Below are 17618 nucleotides of genomic sequence, written 5' to 3'. Positions count from 1 at the left end.
ACCCAGCCTCATCTACGCCACCATCCATAACATGACTAGTCCCAGCCTCATCTACACCACCATCCATAACATGACTAGACCCAGCCTCATCTACACCACCATCTATAGCCTGACTAGACCCAGCCTCATCTACACCACCATCCATAACATGACTAGACCCAGCCTCATCTACACCACCATCCATAACATGACTAGACCCAGCCTCATCTAAACCACCATCTATAACATGACTAGACCCAGCCTCATCTACACCACCATCCATAACATGACTAGACCCAGCCTCATCTACACCACCATCCATAACAGGACTAGTCCCAGACTCTGCTGCCTGTGTCTCCTGGCCCCCTCCATGTTGACCTCGATTTCCCCCACTGGCGCTTGTACCCTCACCCTGTCGAAGGCCTTTATGTATGCTCTAAATCCCCAACACTCAAAACACTAAAGATCAAATCTGTTCTGGCAAACCCTTTATAGAGCCCCTCCCCATGCCTCACTTTAAAATGCACATTTAACTGTTGCTCATTGCTATTCAGAAACATGAACACTTACCTCCGGAACTAACAACATGCTAAACGGCATCTGCCTGAAAACCTGCCGACGGTACACAAGAAACGCTAGCAAACGTACCAAAACGACTCAGCTTTTTACAGATTTGATCATCCGTAATAAACGGAGGCAGAGTCACAACTACCACCCTTGTCAAAGGAGTCGAAAGAGGAGAAATGGGCGCCATCACATCCCTTACAAATATCCACTAGCAATCAGCCTGCTCACTAAATGTACTCTTTTCATGAACACAACCACAGCTCTGTTCATTCTGGAAGCAGAATGTATAAATTCAGCTCCTACCTGTTCACCGACCGCGAGCAGAACCTCCTCCACCTTAACTCCGTTCTCAGAAACACACCTGAATCCATGCCGTATCGACAGCGTCTCCTCCGCGCTAGGCTGTGAAGCCATCGTACACACCACGCCGTTTAAACCCCAGGAAACTAAACTAACAGTACTAATTTTTTTACTTCAAAGAAAAGGAAACCATGGGTGAGGAAAAGTTCCTCAGAAGAACAGCACTGTACTACAGTCAGTAAACAGCCAGAGACTCAGGGCTGTTTTGAGGACACAGCCAGAGACTCAGGGCTGTTGTGAGGACACAGCCAGAGACTCTGGGTTGTTGTGAGGACACAGCCAGAGACTCTGGGTTGTTGTGAGGACACAGCCAGAGACTCAGGGTTGTTGTGAGGACACAGCCAGAGACTCAGGGCTGTTGTGAGGACAGCCAGAGACTCAGGGCTGTTGTGAGGACACAGCCAGAGACTCTGGGTTGTTGTGAGGACACAGCCAGAGACTCAGGGTTGTTGTGAGGACACAGCCAGAGACTCAGGGCTGTTTTGAGGACACAGCCAGAGACTCAGGGCTGTTGTGAGGACACAGCCAGAGACTCTGGGTTGTTGTGAGGACACAGCCAGAGACTCTGGGTTGTTGTGAGGACACAGCCAGAGACTCTGGGTTGTTGTGAGGACACAGCCAGAGACTCAGGGTTGTTGTGAGGACACAGCCAGAGACTCAGGGCTGTTGTGAGGACAGCCAGAGACTCAGGGCTGTTGTGAGGACACAGCCAGAGACTCTGGGTTGTTGTGAGGACACAGCCAGAGACTCAGGGTTGTTGTGAGGACACAGCCAGAGACTCAGGGCTGTTTTGAGGACACAGCCAGAGACTCAGGGCTGTTGTGAGGACACAGCCAGAGACTCTGGGTTGTTGTGAGGACACAGCCAGAGACTCTGGGTTGTTGTGAGGACACAGCCAGAGACTCAGGGTTGTTGTGAGGACACAGCCAGAGACTCAGGGCTGTTGTGAGGACAGCCAGAGACTCAGGGCTGTTGTGAGGACACAGCCAGAGACTCTGGGTTGTTTTGAGGACACAGCTAGAGACTCAGGGCTGTTGTGAGGACACAACCAGAGACTCAAGGCTGTATTGAGGACACAGCTAGAGACTCAGGGCTGTTGTGAGGACACAACCAGAGACTCAGGGCTGTACTGAGGACACAGACAGAGACTCAGGGCTGTTGTGAGGACACAACCAGAGACTCAAGGCTGTATTGAGGACACAGACAGAGACTCAGGGCTGTACTGAGGACACAGTGTGTTTCACAGCCAAGGACACCACCAGCCTCTGGCTAAACATCACAAGCAATAGTGGTAAAATGTTATCAGGAGCCTGACGGTGCAGGGAGATAGCAGACTGAACAGTCCAGGGTTGGAGGTCAGTCAATTCAGGAAGTAAACTGACATTCCAATTCAGGAAGTAAACTCACATTCCAATTCAGGAAGTAAACTGACATTTCAATTCAGTAAAACAGGGCATATTTTCAATGACTTCTAAATTAACTGAAAAGTAGAAGTTATTTACTTCAAAAGTTATTTCATTTTTCAACGTTCAATTTAAATCACTTCCTAAATTGACTGCCTTCAATTATTAAGCCTAGTGGTTAGAGTGTTGGGCAAGTAACCGAAAGGTTGCGAGCTCTAATCGCCGAGCTGACAAGGTACAAATCTGTCGTTCTGCCCCCTGAACAAGGCAGTTTAACCCACTGTTCCTTGGACATCATTGTAAATAACAATTTGTTCTTAACTGACTTGCCTAGTTAAATAAAATGATTGGTCCCAACCCTGGAGCAGACAGAGTAATAGCCTTGTGTGATAAATCACGTCATATCCCATCAGGCTTACAGCCAATCAAAATGGGCTATGCTAAAAGGTGCAATATGCAAACATTTCCTGGTTGCTAAAATTCTAATAGTTTGCATAAATTCAGTTTATGTGACAAAACAAGCAGTCCTTGTGTAGAGAATCATGGTACAATTTAAACAGCTGTGAAATATATTTTTCATAAGCAAAAATGTTGGATTTTCAGCTGTTTGAAGCTGGTGTACAAAACAGGAAGTAAAATGAGTAAAAACAAACCTTTAGAACGGGAAGCATAGAACAGATCTACCATTTCTTAGACCTGCTTGCAATGAGAATGACAGGTCTATAACTCTAATGTCTATGAGAATTTGGTCGGGTCACCCAAGAAGTTACATATTGCAGCATCAAGTAGGTTTTCGAGTATCTGTACAGCCATATTAATTGTTTGCTTAATATCAGGAATTTGACGTATAGCGTTTACCTTTACTTTTTTACTTCACTCAAGTATGACGATTGAGTACATTTACTACCACTGTACTTTAAGTACATTTAAAACCAGATACTTTAAGACTTTTACTCAAGTAGTATTTTACTGGGTGACTTACATTTTTACTTGAGTCGTTTTCTATTAACGTTAGCTTTACCTTCACTCAGGTATGACAGTTGAGTACTTTTTCCACCACTGTTAACATTACATCCTCTGTGTCTCTGAACCTCTACCAAGGTAAGACTTTCTCCCTCTCTCTCTTTCTCGCTTTCTCTCTCTCTCTCTCTCCCTCACTTTTTCTCTCTCCCTCTCTCTTGATTCTTTCTCCCTCCCCTTCCCTCTCCCCTTCTCTCTCTCTCCCCTTCTCTCCCTCTCCTTTTCTCTCTCCGCCTCCCTCGCCTTTTCTCTTTCCGCCTCCCTCTCTCTCTCCCTCTCTCTTGTTTCTTTCTCCCTCCCCTTCCCTCTCCCCTTCTCTCTCCTCCTCCCTTGCCTTTTGTCTCTCCGCCTCCCTCGCCTTTTGTCTCTCCGCCTCCCTCGCCTTTTGTCTCTCCGCCTCCCTCGCCTTTTGTCTCTCCGCCTCCCTCGCCTTTTGTCTCTCTGCCTCCCTCGCCTTTTCTCTCCCCACCTCCCTCTCCCCTTCTCTCTCCGCCTCCCTCTCTCTCTCTCTCGTTTCTTTCTCCCTCCCCTTCCCTCTGCGCCTCCCTCTCCCCTTCTCTCTCCGCCTCCCTCTCCCCTTCTCTCTCCGCCTCCCTCTCCCCTTCCCTCTCCGCCTCCCTCTCCCCTTCTCTCTCCGCCTCCCTCTCCTATTGTCTCTCCGCCTCCCTCTCTTTTTCTCTCTACCCCTCCCTCTCCTTTTCTCTCTCCGCCTCCCTCTCTCTCTCTCTCTCTCTTTCTCTCCCTTTCTTTCTCCCTCCCCTTCTCTCTCCCTCCCTCTCCCCTTCTCTCTCCCTCCCTTTCCCCTTCTCTCTCCCTCCCTTTCCCCTTCTCTCTCCCTCCCTTTCCCCTTCTCTCTCCCTCCCTCTCCCCTTCTCTCTCCCTCCCTTTCCCCTTCTCTCTCCCTCCCTTTCCCCTTCTCTCTCCCTCCCTTTCCCCTTCTCTCTCCGTCTCCCCTTCTCCCTCCGTGTCCCTTTCTCTCTCTCTCCCTCTCCCTTTCTAACACGTTCTTCCAATCGATGGCTGACTGAATGGCTAAAGGACATTTTAACACCGCAGCCTGATGAATGAATGGGATTTGGATGCATGGTAATTTTGGAGAGGGATTTATGTGTACGACTCTAACAATAAACTCTGACTTAATTTTGTAACAAGCCATTGACAGAGGAGTTCACACTAAAGACCAGGCATAAAACAAGACAGGATATAACTAAACCGGTCTTGGAGTAAAGCATCCACATTTATGTTAACTAACTCTCCAACCATCTTCATTGTCATAACAAGAAGTCACTAAATTATGTCTACGGTGATAGAACAAGCTGTATTTCTGGCGTAAAGGTCAAGCGGATGACGTGGTATATAAAAATCACCCATTGTTTTCTGTCTCACATCTGTGGTATCTATAGTCTTTGTAAAGCCTCTCCCTCTTCTTTTCAGAGCTCATTGTGTGTCTAGCAGCAAACTGGTTACAGCACGTTCCTATACAGGCTGAAACCACCACTTGCCGATAGAGATACAGCCCTCACACTGCATGTCAAGTAAGGACAAGAAAAAGGTGGGATGGAGAGGACATGTTGAAGAGTCGTGGTTGAATAACAGAATGATGATAACAGTAATATATTTTATGTCGGCTGATTAGTGGACAATATGTTTCAACACTATGATTGTATTATGGTATTTGTATTCCAAGCCAAGCCCCTCTCTCCTGTGTGGACAACGAACACACACACACACACACACACACACACACACACACACACACACACACACACACACACACACACACACACACACACACACACACACACACACACATTTGGATAACACCACCTGGGGATTGCAGCTGGGAGATAACAGGAGTGTGTGTGTGTGTTTGTGCGTGTGTGTTGCCCCCTTAATGTGTGTGTGTCTATGCCTGTGTGTGTCGGTGTGTGTTGGTGTGTGTTGGTTGGTGTGTCTATGACTGTGTGTGTGTTGGTGTGCGTGTGTTGGTGTGTGTGTGTGTCGGTGTGTATGTGTGTGTGTCGGTGTGTGTGTGTGTTGGTGTGTGTTGGTGTGTGTGTCGGTGTCTCGGTGTGTGTCGGTGTGTGTCGGTGTGTGTGTGTTGGTCTGTGTGTGTGTTGGTCTGTGTGTGTGTTGGTGTGTTGGTGTGTGTGTTGGTGTGTGTGTCGGTGTGTGTGTGTTGGTGTGTGTGTTGGTGTGTGTGTGTTGATGTGTTGGTGTGTGTGTTGGTGTGTGTGTTGGTGTGTGTGTGTGGTGGTGTGTGTTGGTGTGTGTGTTGGTGTGTGTGTGTCGGTGTGTGTGTGTTGGTGTGTGTGTGTCGGTGTGTGTGTGTTGATGTGTTGGTGCGTGTGTGTGTGTTGATGTGTTGGTGTGTGTGTTGGTCTGTGTGTGTGTTGGTGTGTGTGTGTGGTGGTGTGTGTCGGTGTGTGTGTGTTGGTCTGTGTGTGTGTTGGTCTGTGTGTGTGTTGGTGTGTGTGTTGGTGTGTGTGTCGGTGTGTGTGTGTTGATGTGTTGGTGCGTGTGTTGGTGTGTGTGTTGGTGTGTGTGTGTGGTGGTGTGTGTTGGTGTGTGTGGGGTGGGAGTCTATGTGTCTGTGTCTGAATGTGTACCCCTGCACGCATGTCCATCTGTGCCTGTGTGCCTACAGTATGCATACATGTTGGTGTGGGCTAAGAGAAGACTCAATTTATTTCTGAGCCCAGGTAGTTTAACATCAAAGACCACCTTTACTCCACAGCCAGCCAGCCAGCCAGCCAGACAGACAGACAGACAGACAGACAGACAGACAGACAGACAGACAGTTCTATGACCTCCACAGCTGCTGTCCCAATCAGGACATGGTAGTGGAAATCCAGCTGGGTTCTACAGGTCTCAGAGGACCAACAGTCTATGTCGGTTGCTTCCCAAACGGGCCTCTTATTCCCTATATAGTGTACCACTTTTGACCAGGACCCATAGTGCACGATATAGGGAATAGAAATCCCTTTTGGGACTCAGCGGTAGCCTCTCTGTACACCTGCCCTGGGGAGTCATACCAGTCCAGAATCATACAACAATCATACGACTATTTAAGGGGCAATCTGCAATTGATACATCCATTTTTTGACTTTATTTTTTTTTGACTTATAATATAAAATAATGATATATTTCCATTGATTCTTGAAGAATATAACTTCTAAATGCCACATGAGTTCAACTGTCGTACACCATCAGAACCCACAATATAAGCTTGTTTTCCTCCACTGTTTGTACACACTATAATTGTAAACAAACACTGTATAGCCTCAAACATGGTTAAAACTCTACTTTTATATAATGGATGGTCAGTCATTGCATCCATCGCTCTGTCTGTGAATTTCAGTTTGGTTACATCTCTCCTGCCCCATCCCTCAGCTTTTTACTAAAAACAGTGGCAGGGTGTTGGTTTTGTTAATGTTTAAAGTGCAGATTGCCCCTTTAAGCAGATTATTTTAAATTTAGCAACTGAGAGTTCAATGCAGCTTCAGGAACCAGACGCATCGGAAGTATAATAATCACATGGTCATTTAGCAAACCATTTTAACACAGAGTTCAATTTATTCAGCGTGTGATCAAACCTGCAACTCTGATGCTCCAAGCTGCCCAGCAAAAAAAACATTCAGGCAACCAATAAAGACAGAGAAGTTACAGATGATGTCATAATAAACTCAACAAAAAAAGAAACGTCCTCTCACTGTCAACTGCCCTCCCATTTGATCAATGCTAAATGCATTTGGTTTACAACTAAGAGCTATGCTAACTTTGGATAACAGTTGTTCAAGTTCAGCATAGCTAGCTAGCGAAGTGATATAAACTCAACAAAAAAAGAAACGTCCTCTCACTGTCAACTGCGTTTATTTTCAGCAAACTTAACATGTGTAGATATTTGTATGAACATAAGATTCAACAACTGAGACATAAACTGAACAAGTTCCACAGACATGTGACTAACAGAAATTGAATAATGTGTCCCTGAACAAAGGGGGGGGAGTCAAAATCAAAAGTAACAGTCAGTATCTGGTGTGGCCACCAGCTGCATTAAGTACTGCAGTGCATCTCCTCCTCATGGACTGTACCAGATTTGCCAGTTCTTGCTGTGAGATGTTACTCCACTCTTCCACCAAGGCATCTGCAAGTTCTCGGACATTTCTGGGGGAGAATGGCCCTAGCCCTCACCCTCCGATCCAACAGGTTCCAGACAAGCTCAATGGGATTGAGATCCGGGCTCTTTGCTTGCCATGGCAGAACACTGACATTCCTGTCTTGCAGGAAATCACGCACAGAACGAGCAGTATAGCTGGTGGCATTGTCATGCTGGAGCGTCATGTCAGGATGAGTCTGCAGGAAAGGAACCACATGAGGGAGGAGCATGTCTTCCCTGTAATGCACAGTGTTGAAATTATCTGCAATGACAACAAGCGCAGTCCGATGATGCTGTGACACACCGCCCCAGACCATGACGGACCCTCCACCTCCAAATCGATCCCGCTCCAGAGTACAGGTCTCAGTGTAACGCTCATTCCTTCGACGATAAACACGAAACCGGCCATCACCCCTGGTGAGACAAAACCGTGACTCGTCAGTGAAGAGCACTTTTTGCCAGTCCTGTCTGGTCCAGCAACGGTGGGTTTGTGCCCATAGGTGACGTTGTTGCCGGTGATGTCTGATGAGGAACTGCCTTACAACAGGCCTACAAGCCCTCAGTCCAGCATCTCTCAGCCTATTGTGGAAGGTCTGAGCACTGATGGAGGGATTGTGGATTCCTGTTGTAACTCGGGCAGTTGTTGTTGCCGTCCTGTACCTGTCCCGCAGGTGTGATGTTCGGATATACCGATCCTGTGCAGGTGTTGTTACACGTGGTCTGCCACTGTGAGGATGTTTAGCTGTCCGTCCTGTCTCCCTGTAGCGCTGTCGTAGGCGTCTCACAGTACGGACATTGGAATTTATTTCGCTGGCCACATCTGCAGTCCTCATGCCTCCTTGCAGCATGCCTAAGGCACGTTCACGCAGATGAGCAGGGACACTGGGCATCTTTCTTTTGGTGTTTTTCAGAGTCAGTAGAAAGGCCTCTTTAGTGTCCTACGTTTTCATAACTGTGACCTTAATTGCCTACCGTCTGTAAGCTGTTAGTGTCTTAACGACCATTCCACAGGTGCATGTTCATTAATTATTTATGGGTCATTGAACAAACATGGGAAACAGAGTTTAAACCCTTTACAATGAAGATCTGTGAAGTTATTTGGATTTTTATGAATTATCTTTGAAAGACAGGGTCCTGAAAAAGGGATGTTTCTTTAGTTTCTGACTAATGATTAAAGTGTACATGAAACATACCCCCAGAGGACAGGCAGTGTGGTATATATATATATATATATATATATATATATATATATACTGACACACTGTGACATATTGGTTGGAATTGCTGTTGCTAACGGTAACGGCCCACTCTACAGCAGGGATCAACTCCAGTGTTCTGTTCCAATTTGTCTTGAAATTACACTCAGTCAGGTGTGCTGTGATGCAGCCACATATAGTTTCAGTGTTCTTTTCATTTTCGTGTCAAAGTTCCTGTGTAGACATAGCGTGCATTCCAAATGACACCCTGCCTGTGTTACATATATAGTGCACTACTTTTGAACCAGAGCCCCTATGGGGCCTGATCTAAAGTAGTGCACTATATAAAGAGAGTAGGGTGCTATTTTGGATCCGTACCAGTTGCAATCAGAGTATGTGGGCAAAGCGGCTCCGTAGCGTAACAGTGTGTCCAAGTGCAGGGCGACTTTCCCAAAAGATGGAGCATTGGCCTTATCACCCTCTCCAGTAGCGCTCACTTCACGAGCTCAAGGCATGCCCGCCCCACCATGCATCTGTAGGCTACTTGTGTGCTGCTATAGCCCCGTTGCTTTAGCTACTGTCATGGAGTTTGCTAAATCATTTTTAATAAAGAAACTGATCAAAACACACAGGTGCAAAAGATGAGGAGGATCAAGAGCAAGAGAGGGACTATAGGGGATGTAGAATCACGGTGGAATCTGAAAAGACACGTATCCTGAAAGCGTGATGGTGTACGACGCAACACAGTCTCACAGTCGCACCACACATTTAGACGTTCCTCCATGTGTTTCAAACGTACATTTCGAAAGTTGTTCCAAATGTCTTTGTGTTTAAGGTTAAGTTTAGGCTTTAATATCAAACACAACTTTCTATCGCTGAATTCAAAACATGCAACGTTTGGCACCAGAGGCAGATGCTTGAAGCATCCACCATCCCTAGCAAAACCAAAACCTACTTGAAGGTAACACTGCTACCTCGCTCTCCAACCAAGGTGCTGGGAACACTCCTGCTACCTCGCTCTCCAACCAAGGTGCTGGGAACACTGCTGCTACCTCGCTCTCCAACCAAGGTGTTGGGAACACTCCTGCTACCTCGCTCTCCAACCAAGGTGCTGGGAACACTACTGCACCCTCGCTCTCCAACCAAGGTGCTGGGAACACTACTGCACCCTCGCTCTCCAACCAAGGTGCTGGGAACACTACTGCACCCTCGCTCTCCAACCAAGGTGCTGGGAACACTACTGCACCCTCGCTCTCCAACCAAGGTGCTGGGAACACTGCTGCTACCTCGCTCTCCAACCAAGGTGTATGAATTGAAGAGCAAACTGAAGTAGTGAGGAGATTCAGCAACTATTGGAGGACAATGGAAGTAAATAAAAAAGGCTTCTTTATTGTTACAAGTAAAACCAAAGCATTCCAGCTTTCCGCTTTTGGTCAAAAACTCAGAAGAAGGCCTAAAGCAGAAACGGATTGGTGTTTAACTTGTAACATTAAAAAAAACGCTTTTATTTATTCCATTGTCCTCCAAGAGTTGCTGACACTCCTCTCTACTTCAAAATGAAAATAGCAAACACCTACAGTAGTATTGAATGGGAAGCTCATTCTGGCAAGTTCATGAACAGTATTTGCAAGGAATGAAAAAGTTCTTACGAAATAAATATATTCATTGTCCGTGAGCATAATACTGTGGGAAGAACAATGACTCATTCCATATGAAACCAATCCCACCTTCTGTAGAATACATGTCTTCCTCAACCCCTCATAATATGGACATTTTCTATATTATAGCTATCATACCAACCTTCGTCTCTTAGCTTCATCAATATTATCAAACCTATTGTATCATAACAAAGTACCATTTCTTCCTTAACCCACATAACAGTTAGGATTACTGTATTACAGGGTCATTCCACTTCAAAAGCACAAGAAAGAGGATTTCAAAACCCACCCTCTCAGATTGTTCTGAAATCGTTTCTGTAGTTAGTAACAGATACAATTAGCATTCCTGAAACAGTATTTGGTTGAAAATAATTTAATCTCTGAGAAATTAAGCAAATGTATTGCACCCAAATGGGAGTTGTCAGAAGGTGAGTGGAGCTGGTGCATGAAGTCAGGCGCAGGAGAACCAAATGAGTGATCAGCGTACTTTACTCAACATAAAGGCACAAGGCAAACAAATACACTTGACCAATAACCAACGGTAAATATTACGCACGGGTGAACACAGCACGCGTCGAAAAACCAGCCATCATGAACCGAACTGAACATAGAAATAATCGCACAACAAACATGGGGGAAACAGAGGGTTAAATACATGAACATGTAATTGGATAATGAAAACCAGATGTGTAGAAAATAAAGACAAAACCAATGGAAAATGAAAGATGGATCAGCGATGGCTAGAAGACCGGTGACGTCGACCGCCGAACGCCGCCCGTACAAGGAGAGGGACCGACCTTGGCGGAAGTCGTGACAGGAATATTGCTTCTCCAAACCATGTCATGTATCCCCTATTAATCTGGTAATGATTGGCTTTCATGGAGGACTGGCTTGAATTGTGAGAATGATCACATAATGATCACATAATGATCACATAATGGATGACCACATTAGTGTTCTACCCAAGGTTGCCAAGGAAATGTTGTGATCTATTTAATAAACACAAGAGACCAGCAAAATTGATTTTTTAAAAGGGTGGTGATATAGCAAGAACAGCGGCATCTAGTGGTCAGAACCTGGTGCATTTTATAGTAAATACTGCAAGCAACTTGAAAAGGTGGAGAAGAAAATATCACTAGATTCACAAGGAATACATTGCATAGTATGGAGAAGCAATACTCCAAGCCGCAGCTTCATAATACTTGTCAAATAGAACTGATACTATATACTGGTTGTTGGAGTAGGTTTGGCATGGGATGTGGGGGGGTCCGTGGGGGGGCTTTTGACCATTGGGTGGATTCCTCATGTCTTACTTATTAGTAGGAAGAAATTTGGTCCAAATCGGATGTTGGGTACTATATTTATTGAGTTTTATCTGAATTCTATAAATTAAAACGGTCAATTTGGGTGCAATCAATTAGCTTAATTTCTAATTGATCAAATTTTTATTTCTACAAAATGTTTCAGGAATTCCAATCTTACCCTTTTCTAACCACAGAAACAATTTCAGAACAATCTGAGATGGTGGGTGTCACGGCAACAACGCTACAGCTACAAAACCAACCTTCTAAGCTCAGCTCAATCATCGTCATGATCAAATGTATGGAATTATAGAGTAATGGACGTTAACACCCTCACCCCTGACCCCTGTGATGTCATGCTATGTACTAAGCATCAGGGTAATGATTAATAATTAACCACATGGAGACGTCTTCTACCTTTCAGGTTTCTGAAGGGTCATGAGGGTTAAATGCTTTCAGACACTGATAGGGATTTACTTGTAGAAAAACCGCCACAGTCACGGGAAGGATCCAAAAAAAACGACACAGTCACGGGAAGGATCCAAAAAAAACGACACAGTCATGGGAAGGATCCCAAAAAAACGACACAGTCACGAGAAGGATCCAAAAAAAACGACACAGTCACGGGAAGGATCCAAAAAAAACGACACAGTCACGGGAAGGATCCAAAAAAAGCGACACGTTGAACGTTCTCTTTGATTCATTCAAAGAACAAGGAGCAGCAAGAAACTCAATGCAAAATACAATGCCTTTATTTTGCGTCCATGTTCAATAGAAACCAAATCTTGAAAACGTTGACACTGCTGTGTTCAGTGGCAGGACTGCTGTGTGTTTGGGCCTCATTCACATCAACAGTACAACATTCAAGTAGCAGCACAGTGGTAGAAGAAAAAGAAACCTCAAGAGGAACCAGACTCTACCTTGGAGACATTATAAAAACCCCAAGAGGAACCAGACTCTGCCTTGGAGACATTATGAAACCTCAAGAGGAACCAGACTCTGCCTTGGAGACATTATGAAACCTCAAGAGGAACCAGACTCTACCTTGGAGACATTATGAAACCTCAAGAGGAACCAGACTCTGCCTCGGAGACTATATGAAACTTCAAGAGGAACCAGACTCTACCTTGGAGACATTATGAAACCTCAAGAGGAACCAGACTCTGCCTTGGAGACATTATGAAACCTCAAGAGGAACCAGACTCTACCTTGAAGACATTATGAAACCTCAAGAGGAACCAGAGTCTGCCTTGGAGACATTATGAAACATCAAGAGGAACCAGACTCTACCTTGGAGACATTATGAAACCTCAAGAGGAACCAGACTCAACCTTGGAGACTTTATGAAACCTCAAGAGGAACCAGACTCTACCTTGGAGACTTTATGAAACCTCAAGAGGAACCAGACTCTACCTTGGAGACATTATGAAACCTCAAGAGGAACCAGACTAGCTTGGAGACATTATGAAACCTCAAGAGGAACCAGACTCTACCTTGGAGACATTCTTTCTCCTCTAAACAATTATTCCCCTGTTATCTCAGTGTTCCTCAATGACAGCCCTGTGGAGGCTAACAGACTAACAGCTGTACACTGACATACACAACATGCCACTGCCGTTATACTGCCACTATAATCATTTGGTGGGTGCTTATGTAGTATTTGTCCTGTTTCACACATTTATTACACACATGTATGAATTGGAAATGTATTTGTTTTGCATATCCCAACTCCCCCTGAGACATCCTCGGAGAGATGGGATATCTGGCGCTCTCGCTCTCCACTTTGGCAGGCTTCAGGACAGGGCATAAAGGTCACTGCCCGTTCTAACACCTTGCACATATATATATATATATATATATATATATCTATATATATATAACTTGCTTGGTAAATGTAAATATATGTTTCCCATAACAAATAAAGCCCTTGAATTGAGAGAGAGAGAGAGAGCTATATTATCTCTCTCTCTACACATTGCCAACAACATTTCTCTCTCTCCACTTTTGCAGGCTTCAGGACAGGGCATAAAGGCCCTTTCAAACACCTCTCCCTCCTTCCCTCCTCTCTCTCTCTCCTCTCTCCATCCCTCCTCTCTCTCTCTCCTCTCTCCTCTCCCTCCTTCACTCGTCTCTCCTCTCTCCCTCGTCTCTCTCCTCTCTCCCTCCTTTTCTCCTGCCTCTCTCCTCTCTCCTTCCCTCCTCTCTCCTCTCTCCCTCCTTTCTTCCTTCCTCTCTCTCCCTCCTTCCTTCCTCTCTCTCCTTCCCTCCTCTCTCTCCCTCTCCCTCATTTTTCTGGCCCTGAGGTCTCAGCTTCTCCAACAGACTCTGACAGCAACTATCAGCTGCCCCAGTAGTGTTGACAGGCCTCTCATTGACTGTGCTCCAAATGGCACCCTGTTCCCTATATAGTGCACTACTTTTGACCAGGGTCCAAACAGCTCTAGTCGAAAGTAGCGCACTATTTTGGGAATAAGGTGCCATTTTGGACACAACCAGCAGTATTGGCAGGACCAGTGGTTCTTCTCTGAAACACAGCCAGCCTATCTGTTTACATGGAACTGTTGGAACCTGAACAAAGGATAACAGCAACAGTGCAGCCAACAACGCAGCCAACAACGCAGCCAACAACACAGCCAACAACACAGCCAGCAACACAGCCAGCAACACAGCCAACAACACAGCAAACAACACAGCCAACAGCACAGCCAACAACACAGCCAACAACACAGCCAACAGCACAACCAACAGCACAGCCAACAGCACAGAAAACAACACAGTAAACAACACAGCAAACAGCACAGCCAACAGCACAGCTAACAACACAGCCAACAACACAACCAACAGCACAGAAAACAACACAGGAAACAACACAGCCAACAACACAACCAACAGCACAGCCAATAACAACATTGCTAATACCAAAAAAAACATCTGATAATGGAGAATCACAGTCCCTTTATTAATACATTTTGGGATTTCCTTATTGGATTTATACCTTTTACATGGTAAGGGGGGAAACGCAACTCATCCACTGCCAATGTGAAGAACCCACTTAGATAGAAATAACAACATTACCCTAATTCTATATTTGTAATTTATTTCCTACTTTTTAACCGTGTTAGTGGGCTACATGGGCTATAGAAGTTACCCAGACTTCTAGGGCTACTGTGACGCATCGCTGAACACTGAGCCAATCCTTCTGAAGGACCTGTGTGGGCACTGGAGGACAAGACAGGAATCATCACTTAAAGTGTCTTAATGGTCTGATGATGCAACAATGACCTTGAGAATGATACAAAAATAAAAAGGTTTTCTAAGAGAATTCTCTCTGTATGTTCCCATTGTTAAGCCCCAACGTCAGAATGTTCCCATTGTTAAGCCCCAAACGTCAGAATGTTCCCATTGTTAAGCCCCAATGTCAGAATGTTCCCATTGTTAAGCCCCAATGTCAGAATGTTCCCATTGTTAAGCCCCCAGCGTCAGAATGTTCCCATTGTTAAGCACCAAACGTCAGAATGTTCCCATTGTTAAGCCCCAAACGTCAGAATGTTCCCATTGTTAAGCCCCAAACGTCAGAATGTTCCCATTGTTAAGCCCCAAACGTCAGAATGTTCCCATTGTTAAGCCCCAAACGTCAGAATGTTCCCATTGTTAAACCCCAAACTTCTTTATGTTCCCATTGTTAAGCCCCAAACTTCAGTATGTTCCCATTGTTAAGCCCCAAACTTCATTATGTTCCCATTGTTAAACCCCAAACTTCATTATGTTCCCATTGTTAAGCCCCAAACTTCAGTATGTTCCCATTGTTAAGCCCCAAACGTCAGAATGTTCCCATTGTTAAGCCCCAAACTTCAGTATGTTCCCATTGTTAAGCCCCAAATTTCATTATGTTCCCATTGTTAAGCCCCAAACTTCAGTATGTTCCCATTGTTAAGCCCCAAACTTCAGTATGTTCCCATTGTTAAGCCCCAAACTTCATTATGTTCCCATTGTTAAACCCCAAACTTCATTATGTTCCCATTGTTAAACCCCAAACTTCAGTATGTTCTCATTGTTAAACCCCAAACTTCAGTATGTTCCCATTGTTAAGCCCCAAATTTCATTATGTTCCCATTGTTAAGCCCCAAACTTCAGTATGTTCCCATTGTTAAGCCCCAAACTTCATTTTGTTCCCATTGTTAAACCCCAAACTTCATTATGTTCCCATTGTTAAGCCCCAAACTTCATTATGTTCCCATTGTTAAGCCCCAAACTTCATTATGTTCCCATTGTTAAACCCCAAACTTCAGTATGTTCCCATTGTTAAACCCCAAACTTCATTATGTTCCCATTGTTAAACCCCAAACTTCAGTATGTTCTCATTGTTAAACCCCAAACTTCAGTATGTTCCCATTGTTAAACCCAAACTTCATTATGTTCCCATTGTTAAGCCCCAAACTTCAGTATGTTCTCATTGTTAAACCCCAAACTTCAGTATGTTCCCATTGTTAAGCCCCAAACTTCAGTATCTTCCCATTGTTAAACCCCAAACTTCAGAAAAGCAATAGACTTACCAACTCCTCGTAGACCTTTAGTTTCCCCCCCGCCCACCGTCCCGTCCACCGCCCCCTCCACCACCCATCCACCACCCCATCCACCGTCCCGTCCCATCCACCGCCCCGTCCCGTCCACCGCCCCGCCCTGTCCACCGCCCCGTCCACCTCCCCGTCCCGTCCACCACCCATCCACCGCCCCGTCCACCAACCATCCACCGCCCATCCACCGCCCCGTCCACCACCCATCCACCGTCCCATCCACCAACCATCCACCGCCCATCCACCGCCCCGTCCACCACCCATCCACCACCCATTCCACCACCCATCCACCGCCCTGTCCACACCCCTTCCACCACGCAGTACACCACCCATCCACCACCCATTCCACCACCCATCCACCGCCCTGTCCACACCCCTTCCACCACGCAGTACACCACCCAGTCCTCCACCCCGTCCACACCCCGTCCACCACCCATCCACCACCCATCCACCGCCCCATCCACCGCCCCGTCCACACCCCTTCCACCACTCAGTACACCACCCAGTCCACCGCCCCGTCCACCGCCCCGTCCACCGCCCCGTCCACCGCCCCGTCCACCACCCGTCCACCACCCGTCCACACCCCGTCCACCACCCCGTCCACCACCCCGTCCACCACCCCGTCCACCACCCCGTCCACCACCCCGTCCACCCCCCCCGTCCACCCCCCCCCGTCCACAACTTCCAAGCCTGCTTGACGGTAATAGTGCCCACTGTTTCTCCCTAGTGGCAGGTTTTCAAGGCATTTCCAGATGTCATCAGGACATGGATTGACGTCCAATTTCAACCTCAATCTTGCATGACCTTGCTGGGCAGAGAGCTAGTGAGAGGAAGACAGGAAGAGAGGAGAGAGGACAGAGGAAGACAGAGGAAGACAGGAAGAGAAGAGAGAGGAAAACAGAGGAAGACAGGAGTAGAGAGGAAGACAGAGGAAAAGAGAGGAAGACAGGAAGAGAGAGGAAGACAGAGAAAGACAGGAAGAGAAGAGAGAGGAAAACAGAGGAAGAGAGGAGTAGAGAGGAAAACAGAGGAAAAGAGAGGAAGACAGGAAGAGAGAGGAAGACAGAGAAAGACAGGAAGAGAGAGGAAGACAGGAAGACAGGAAGACAGAGGAAGAGCGAGGAAGACAGAGGGAGAGAGAGGAAGACAGAGGAAGACGGGAAGAGAGAGGAAGAGAGGAAGACAGAGGAAGAGAGAGGGGAAGACAGAGAAAGACAGGAAGAGAGAGGAAGACAGGAAGACAGGAAGACAGAGGAAGAGCGAGGAAGACAGAGGGAGAGAGAGGAAGACAGAGGAAGACGGGAAGAGAGAGGAAGAGAGGAAGACAGAGGAAGAGAGAGGGGAAGACAGAGAAAGAAAGAAAGAAAGAAAGAAAGAAAGAAAGAAAGAAAGAGAGAGGGA

Source organism: Salvelinus fontinalis, chromosome 20 (genome assembly GCF_029448725.1).
Source record: "Salvelinus fontinalis isolate EN_2023a chromosome 20, ASM2944872v1, whole genome shotgun sequence".
Classification (NCBI taxonomy): domain Eukaryota; kingdom Metazoa; phylum Chordata; class Actinopteri; order Salmoniformes; family Salmonidae; genus Salvelinus; species Salvelinus fontinalis.
Note: the sequence above shows the minus strand (reverse complement) of the source record.